This window comes from Nicotiana sylvestris, chromosome 10 (genome assembly GCF_000393655.2).
Source record: "Nicotiana sylvestris chromosome 10, ASM39365v2, whole genome shotgun sequence".
In the NCBI taxonomy this organism is placed as follows: domain Eukaryota; kingdom Viridiplantae; phylum Streptophyta; class Magnoliopsida; order Solanales; family Solanaceae; genus Nicotiana; species Nicotiana sylvestris.
In genome coordinates, this window is record NC_091066.1 from 63,763,494 (window position 1) to 63,772,239 (window position 8,746).

At 34.7% G+C, this 8,746-nt stretch overlaps 1 long non-coding RNA gene across 1 annotated transcript; it reads left to right on the plus strand.

The window, feature by feature from the left end:
- Nucleotides 1-2,516: 2,516 nt before the first annotated feature.
- On the plus strand, nt 2,517-4,082 carry LOC138880408 (uncharacterized). Its single transcript, XR_011403044.1, has 2 exons — nt 2,517-2,960; nt 3,752-4,082. It is a non-coding gene; the product is annotated as an uncharacterized lncRNA (long non-coding RNA).
- Nucleotides 4,083-8,746: the final 4,664 nt, after the last annotated feature.

Genomic DNA, 8,746 nt, shown 5'->3' on the forward strand with positions numbered 1-8,746 from the left:
GCCTCTGATTTCTAGAATATTTATTGTATGTCACTGCCACTATCCGACTATATTTACATAGTATTTGTCGCTTCTTCAGGAGCTCCATCTAGGGATATTATTGTTAGCTAAGATTAACCCTCATTTATATAAATTTAATTATTTGAATCAAAATCTATATTTTTGGTCAAACAAAGTGCAGTCACAACTTAAACGTAACTCTTGACGAATAACTCAAAAACTTGTTCACATTCTCTTTAACGTAGATATTGCAGATTCATCAAACATAAAAATCCTAGTAGCAATTTTCATCTCATATCTGATGTTTTATACTTCAATGTCACACAAGAGGGGGGAGGGGGTGATTTGTATGGTGCCCAATTTTCGCGTGCACAGATTATAGAAGGACTTGGTTCTTCTATATGTTCCTTATACTACTAGTGCGGAAATAATAAATACGAAAAGTAAAGAACACAAGTATTTTAACGTGGAAAACACTCAGCTCAAAAGGTGAAAAGATCACGACCTACTACTCAATAGAATTTTCCCAATACTTTACTAAATCACTGAGCCAAAATAGCATTTACAAAACTCTTTGTAAATCTAAGGATTACCTTTAATCCCGTTGTGACAACCAGCCTCTAACTATTGCGACAACTTCAAGTTAACTCTAACTTGAATACTCAGAGTACCTAATACAATTGTTTCTAGATAAAGTTGAAAAGTACAAATTGAAAAGCCCTACTACAATTGAACTAAAATAAAATATAGATACTTGGAATTGATTCTTCTATCTGCTTCATGTAGCTACAGGTTCGCACACTTGAATCTCACAAAAATTGCTTGCAAAATGCCTTGCTATTTTGTTCTCAACTCACGTTTAACTTTAGCTTTTGTGTGTACCCGTAAAGTGAGAACATCATGTAATTTATAGAGTTAGTAGAATAGGAAATAACTAGAGTTCCAATGTTATACTCTTCCTTGGTGGAAGAGTTCTAATATCTTCAACTTCTAACTCCTCTCTTATTTTGGATAAAATTCTCTTCAATTAAGGAGTTCTTCTCCTTATCATTTATGCAACATTTTCGATCAGGAGATATCAGATATAACAACTTAAGCTTATCTCTGTCACGTGCATCCCTTATGCTCGAATCTATCTGTGTCTGTGTACACTATGTATGGACCTCGTTCATGCTTGAATTCCTTTGTCAATAATCAAAACAAACTTCACTTGGGCCAACAATATCCTCTGGGCATACCTTTCCTTATCATCTAATAAACATTATCCTTAGGTGGGAATACATCAGCCAAATCAGAACGGAATTGTAAGCTTAGCCCATTCGTCGGTGAACGCGCGGCCGGAAAATCCATCACCTATTGTATGGACCATCTGAACTGCTAAAGCTAAGCCACCACATTCAAACATGGTGGCCTGAATTGCCATATTGGTCTATTAGGCAATTCAGCTTGCCTGATTCTTATTGGTGGCACAAAGACTTTAACTAGATCAGTATCTTTGTAAGCTTTTTCTAGGAACTCATTCAATTGGCAATTCACCTTTGCTTCTAAGTAAATTACTCCTTGGTCATGACATTCAATTGATGTACGTGTAGACATTTAAAATTTAGTAAATTATTAGTCTATATTAAATTTTGACTTTAATTAGAAGCTAAGTTGCTTGAACTCGGATGCGGGTGTCCGATACGGGTATAGATCTAGAGGTCGGATCCTTCGTGATCTAAATCTTAAGATCCGGGGGTACGGATCCAATTGCGGATACGGATGCAGGGATTCGCCTAAAACTAATTCAAATATCTGAAAATAAAGTTACAAAAATATGTTTAAATTATAAGTTGTTATGTGTAAAACTTACAAGGTTTTTCGAGAAGGAAAAATATTGATCAAGAAGAAAACCCGAGAAGGAGATAAAAGGAAAAGGACTGACATAGAAATTTCTATGTACAAGGTATTCCATTTTCTTCAATTTAACCCGAGTGGTATTTGTCCAAATTTCTCCGTCAGTTTTGATCAAAATATCCAAAATTGATTGACCAAATCTGTGAACACCTAATTTTTGCACTATTTAACACCTCCTAAAGTTATTAGTGTTTTGTTATTTTAATTATTTTTCTCAATTTTTGTGATTTTAATTGCATATTTCCTATCATAAAATACTAAAAAAATAGTTCTTTCTTCATTTGTGCATTTTAAGAATTAACTAGTTGTTCAGTTGATGAAATAATCTAGTTAATTGATCATTAGAATAAGTTATTTAATTAATTTATTTGTGTAAAATTAGTTTAATAAGTAGGATTAAGGAAGAAATTTAGCCAAATTTGAAAGAAAAAGTGTCCAAGAGTGCAAGATAAAGAGCTACCATTGAAAGGGTCTGAAACTACGTAGTTTTGCCTCAAAAGTACGTCGTTTCACTAAATGAAACAAGATCAAATCATACCCATCCATTCCATCTTGATCCAATGGATCTCATTCACTCTTGGCTTAGGTATTTAAAGCCTAAAAAATCTGAAATTGTCTTTATTTTCACCCATAATTCTTTTCTCCTTCTTCTCTCTTCTCTCTCTCTTCACTCTCTCTACGCCGCCCCAGCTTCGCCCACCGCCGCTGGCCGGAAATCGCTGCCGCCGGCGGACCACCTCCAAACACCTCCAAATTCACACCATGTAATCTCCACAACTTCCTCCTTCCATATCTCCAAACCAAATCCTTCAAAAATCCCTCAAACTCCTTGAATCTTAGATCTAGGAAACTTTCCCGTCACTTTTTTGTCCAAATTATTGAAGCTCCAACCACTACCAACCCACAATACTTACATCAATGGATAGAGCTTCTCAAGACCTAGCTATTGATGCCAATTTCACCATGAAAATCCGGCGATCAAAATTCGGCCAAATTCCGGCGACCTCCCCAAACACCCTCTTTTGGCATACCACCATTTTTTCGGCCACTTGAATTATAAAATGGTAAAAATCCTATTATATTTCGTGGCTGATTTTTTATTTTATTTTTATTTTTTCAGATCTTATTTTTGTCTATTATTAATTATTTTAGCATTAGTTTTTGAAGTTTGAAATGTCAAATTTTCTGTTTTTGCACTTGTTGAAGTAGTAAAATAGTTTTGTGTTGATAAAAGTGAGGTAGTGAAAAATACTTAAGAGTATATGGTACTTGTTTGATTGTTTATTTACTACTTCAAGACTCTTTGAGTACAACACTCAAAAGTCAAATTGTTTGGTAAGAAAATGTAGACCTTTGGACAGTGTTTGAATAAAAGTCTGTCTTTGAATAGTGGAGAGCAGATTTTGTTTGAAATACTTGACAAGATTTGAACCATAAAGTCTGGCATTTTGAATTTAAGAGCAGATTTTGTAGAAAAATATGTCAAAAAGATTGATTTTTAATTTTTTTGAAATAGCTGATTGTTTTGATATAAAAGGAGGACACTCCATCTTACTGAGGGAGCTCTAGACACACAAAAAAGAGAAAAAATCAGTAGCTATAATATCCCTTAGCAGCTTTTGTGAGTTGATTCTTAAGTGAAAAACTTGTTTAAGGAAAATAGAGTAGTCTTGAAAGATTTTTCTGGAGTTACATAATTGTACTGTTTTGCTGGGGTATTTCTAGTTTATTTTTTTGGGTTTGAATCTGCCGGTTGTCGCTGTCTTTTGCTGTTGTTGCTGCCCGTTTAATTGTTTTGCTGTTGATTTTGGAAAGAGCTGACTCTGCTGTATTTGTTCTTCTTTCTGCTGTCCAGGTAATTTTCGGACCATGTAAACTCATAAAATCGAGTTGGAATGAAAGATAATGAAACTGAAAAATATTAGTAGCTTTATCCTTCTATTGTAATTCATTTTTATATGCTTTTGAATGTTTGATAATGTTATAACGATATGTTAGTTAATTAAATTGTGTTAAGCATCTTTAATTATTTTTATTTTTGCAAAGCATTAGATATAATTCCACAGGCATTTGGTTGTCTGAAAGGAGCATATATATTAAAATTTGAACCCTTGTAGCCATGTTTGTCCCTTTGTTGTCACCAAGCTAAGTTTTTATTATTATTATTATTATTATTATTATTATTATTATTATTATTATTATTATTATTATTATTATTATTATTATTATATTTTAGAGTCCCAATAATTTTTTTTATCTCTTAAAAAATACTTAATTAGTAAGGTAGTTAAGTTGTAGGTTAGAAAGACAATCAGTAAACTTATTTTTGTAAATAGTTGGCTACGGATTGCAAATAGCAAGATATGGCCAAATCTGTAACATAGCTTTAAAAGGTCACATCTGCAGATTTAAAGTCCAAAAACATATGGGCTTTTGGATTTTGTCTTGGACATGAGCCCATTTGACTCCATCAACCCAATAGTGGGCTGCCTCATTCAATGTCAAGACAAGCTCACATCTTACTAGTTTTAAGCAATGTCAATTGATAATTTTCTCTCATTACTCTCATCTTTTAAATTAGTACTCATAACAATAATTTTCTCTCATTAGTTAAGTTGTAGATTATTATTCAAATCTTTTCTTTAATTTTTTTTAAAATAAATAAAAACGGACATAAGAAAAGCATAAAAATCAAATAAACCACAGTTTATCCAAGTTTAATTCAAGCCAAATGTAGTCAATAAAGCGACCGTGCTAGAACCACGGGACTCAGGGAATGCCTTACACCTTCTACCTGGTCAACAGAATTCATTACCCGGACTTTGTTTTCGCAGACCAATAATAATAGAGTCAAACCTTCCTTTGAATAGGGATTCAAATAAAAGGTGACTTGGAACACCAGTAGAAATCAATTCCAAGTGGCGACTCTGTAAATAAAATAATCCCTACTTTAAATTTGTCACTTTAATTGGAAAAGCTTTTTAACCCACAATCCATAACATTTTACACTTATCTCTTGGAGGGGTAAAAAGGGGTGTGACAGCTCTGGCGACTCTGCTGGGAAAAACCCAGAATTCGAGCTTGTACATGTTGACTTTTATTTGGCTTTATTAATTTTGTATATACTGTGATTTATTTGGGTATAATGTGCTACTTGTTTGCTTTTTACCGCTTTGATATTTTTGAACGGTACGTATAAATTGTCTTCTCACGCATCCCCTCCGAGTCTTTTTGAATTAAAATTGGGCATTTGCTTGACATAGCCCGTTTTCTTTGAGATAGCCGAGGTGTTTGTCACCCGGTGAAGGATTTTAGTCACAACTATTTTAGGCGGGGAGCACCACCAGTTAAGCCGGAAAGCAATGCTATCGGTACACTGACCCTCCTCGGCTCGAGTTGTCCGCTCGAGTAAGCCAGTCTAGATACCTTTTCCACCAAGATTTAAACCTAGGAGAACAAACCTCATACCGGATTTTCCTAGTAGGTTCGCTCTATCTGCATCACATGCATTTGACTTAGCGAAACTCGGCACAGGGGCCGGGTTCGTATAAGACATTTATCCTATTTAAGACCATCATGTTCATGTATGTGCTACTTGATACATCATTTGGAAGGCTTACTTGCATTGTCGACCGGCTTTAGAAAATTAGTGTAGCAGAATTATTAAAAAAAAAAGGTACCCAGTTTTACCGAACTACACGGGTCTGATTCTCATCGGATGTGAGATACGTAGGCAAACCTCATCGGTTCCGGCCCCCAATTTTCAAAAACAAAATCCAAATATATTTCCCTTTACTTCCTTCTTTAGAAAATAATTTCTTAGAGACCCCAATTTTAAAAAAAAAAACCATCAAAAAAATTCAAAAATATTTTCTTCTTTTTTCTTTTATAAGTCTTTCTTCCTCAAAAAAAAATCAAAATCATATATTTTTTTCTTCAAAAATCACAAAAAAATAAATAAATGAAAAAGAAAAAAAAATCGAAAATTCCAAAAAAAAAAATAGTTGAATTCCAAAATATATTTTTTTTCTGCTTCAGAAGTTTTTATTTCGAAAATGGAAAGAAAAAGTTGCAATATTCAAAAATATTTTATTTCTTCTTTAGAAGTGTTTATTTCAAAAATTCCAAAAAAAAGTTAAGAAAAAAAGAAACTTTAAAAACGAAAAAAAATCTTTTTTTTGATTCTTTCTTTCAACAATTCCAAAAACAAATTGAAAAAAAAATCGAATTTCAAAAAAGAAATTGCTCTTCTTTAGAAGTCTCACTTTCAACAATTCAATAAAAAAATTGAAATCAAAAAAAAATTCTTTCTTTCTACTAAAAAAAAATCCAAAAATACTTTCCTTGTTAGGAGCTTTCGTGGAGTTATTTCTATATGAGTAAAAAACGAGAGTTAGTTTGTGTACTTTATTCCTGATTTCTTCTGAACTACGTAATGATCTGATTCATGCGGCGTCATGATACATAGGCAATCCCCATCGGATTCGATCATAACCATAGAATTAACTGAGGAAAAATTAAACTAAAAAAAAAAGAGAAAAAAGAGAGTGATAAAAAATAAAAGAGTGACCAAAAAAAAGAAAGGAGAATGCCAAAAAAAATAAAAAACGACAGAGACGAAAAAAATCAAGAGTGATTAAATAGAGGTAGAAATAAAAGAAAAGAGGTACATACTTAAAGGGTTAGTTAAGGCCGGGATGAAACATGTAACCATTCAAACACATGGTAGAAATGTTTAACTATTAGGTGCATTGCATCCCCAACGTGTGATTTCCTATGTGTTAAATGTCTCAAAACTAACGAGGTTGTGGTGTGAGCAAATTAGTCAGGTTCTGTTCAGGTGGTTGGTTTTGTTGGTATGCAATGATGAAACGCGCAACCTTGCACACAGCCACAACATCATACACAAAATCGAGCTCCACCTCTCAGAAATGCACATCCTTACCCAGCTCCATATAATCCCCAACCAAATGATCTCCGATACAATGCTCGCCCAAGAGAGCCTTTCAGAAAGAATCAGTTCACCCCTATTGGTGAATCGTATTCAATCTTGTTCCAAAAGTTAATCAGGCTAGATCTATTGCAACCAGTGGCCCCGAAATGGCCGAACCCCGAGTCCCCCTCGCACCGAGCTGATGCTAGATGTGAATACCACTCTAGAGCAGTGGGACACAGTATAGAGGACCGTTGGACCTTCAAAAGGGTAGTTGAGATTTGATTGAAACTGAAAGAATCATTTTTCGGGATGACGAAACTTCTGATGTGATGAGCAATCTGTTGCCTACCCACAACATTGGGCCAATGGTCAGAATGATTTGTGAAGCTGAGGAATTTGATCTGGCACCGAAGGCCGTTGCATCCTTTGCCGAGATAGAAGAAAAGCCAAAAATGGTCGCCAAGCATGAAAGCTCCCCATCAAACGGGAGTCTTAGTGGCCAGTCTTGCTATCCTTTCTGCATCCGGATTATCTCAGGGTGTGATCCGAATGTTTTACCTTATTGTCTTACTTTCTGATGCAAACCCTTCTATCTTCAAAAAAAATTGAAAAAAGAAATCAAAAATCAAAAAATCAAATGAAATTAATATTTCATTTTCCAGGAATGTCTCTTTTCTTAATCTTGTCATTTTTCTTTCTTATTCTCTTTTTAGTTCTGTTAAATGCAGATTTCAATAACATGACATGCTTGCGGACTTCATGCCCAGATCCTGAAAGTTGTTAGGCCTCAAAATAATGAATCAAGGATTAGATTGCAATAAAGATAAAGTTTAAGGAAATAAAATAAAGAGTTGGAACAACTGAAGGAAAATTGGTTCCCGGATTGGAAAGGTCCGTACATTGCAACAAGAGTACTACCAAAAGAGTGCGTTGCACTTGGGACACATCGAAGGAAATGTCTCTGAAATAACTGTCAATGCAAATGCAGTCAAAAGGTACTACGTTGGATCCTCCATATATTACTAATATTCTCCAATTGGGATGACGAAAGCTTTCATTCTCGCTAACCAAACACTATCAACCCTTTGCAAACCCTTTGAGCCGACTCCCATTCTTTGATCACCCTCTTTGGAACCTGAAAGTGTTATTGAAAAATGAAATGAAAAAAAAAAGAAAAAAAATGTACAAAAAAAAGGAAGAAAAGACAAAGAAAAAGAAAAACAAAAGAGGAAAAGGAAAGGAAAAAGAAAGAGCAAACAAAACAAAACAGAAAAACGAAAGAAAAAAAAGTTCCCTGAACTACGTTTGACTTGATTCCAAAAGAATACGTAGGCAACCTCTCTCTGAGGTTCAGTCATACAAAAATAAAAATCCAAATTCCCCCAAAAGTGAAACTGGGGCAGATGTTGTAATGGTCCGGCGATGATCCCGCCTGAATGGTTCCAAAGTTGTAATTTGATCCAAATCATTTTTACCCAAATCCTTTCAAGTCCTTCCGATCAATCGGTGAGAATGTTCAAGGATCAGAGAATACGACTACATGGATCTGATGCAATAAAAATGAGAGAAATAAAATGAGAGAGTTTTATTAGTGAAAACCCACACGGGCACCATGAGGCGATGGTAAGAAGAGAAATGAAAAATAAGAGAGTCTTGTTAGTGAAAACTCGTAAAGAGCACTATAAGGCGAGAAGAAAAATGAGAGAGGTCAGCTCGTGAGAACCCACAAAGGGCGCCCCTGATCGAAAAGAGGATCTTCACAGCCATCGGCACCGATAGAGTCCTGGCAAGGTTTCTCAATTTTGAGGAAAAAATTGTGATGAATTTCTGAGAGTCGAACGGTTTACACAGATCAGGCATCCAGTCCAAAAGGCATGTCATGTTCATTGAAGTTCGCATGTACTCCAGATAAGT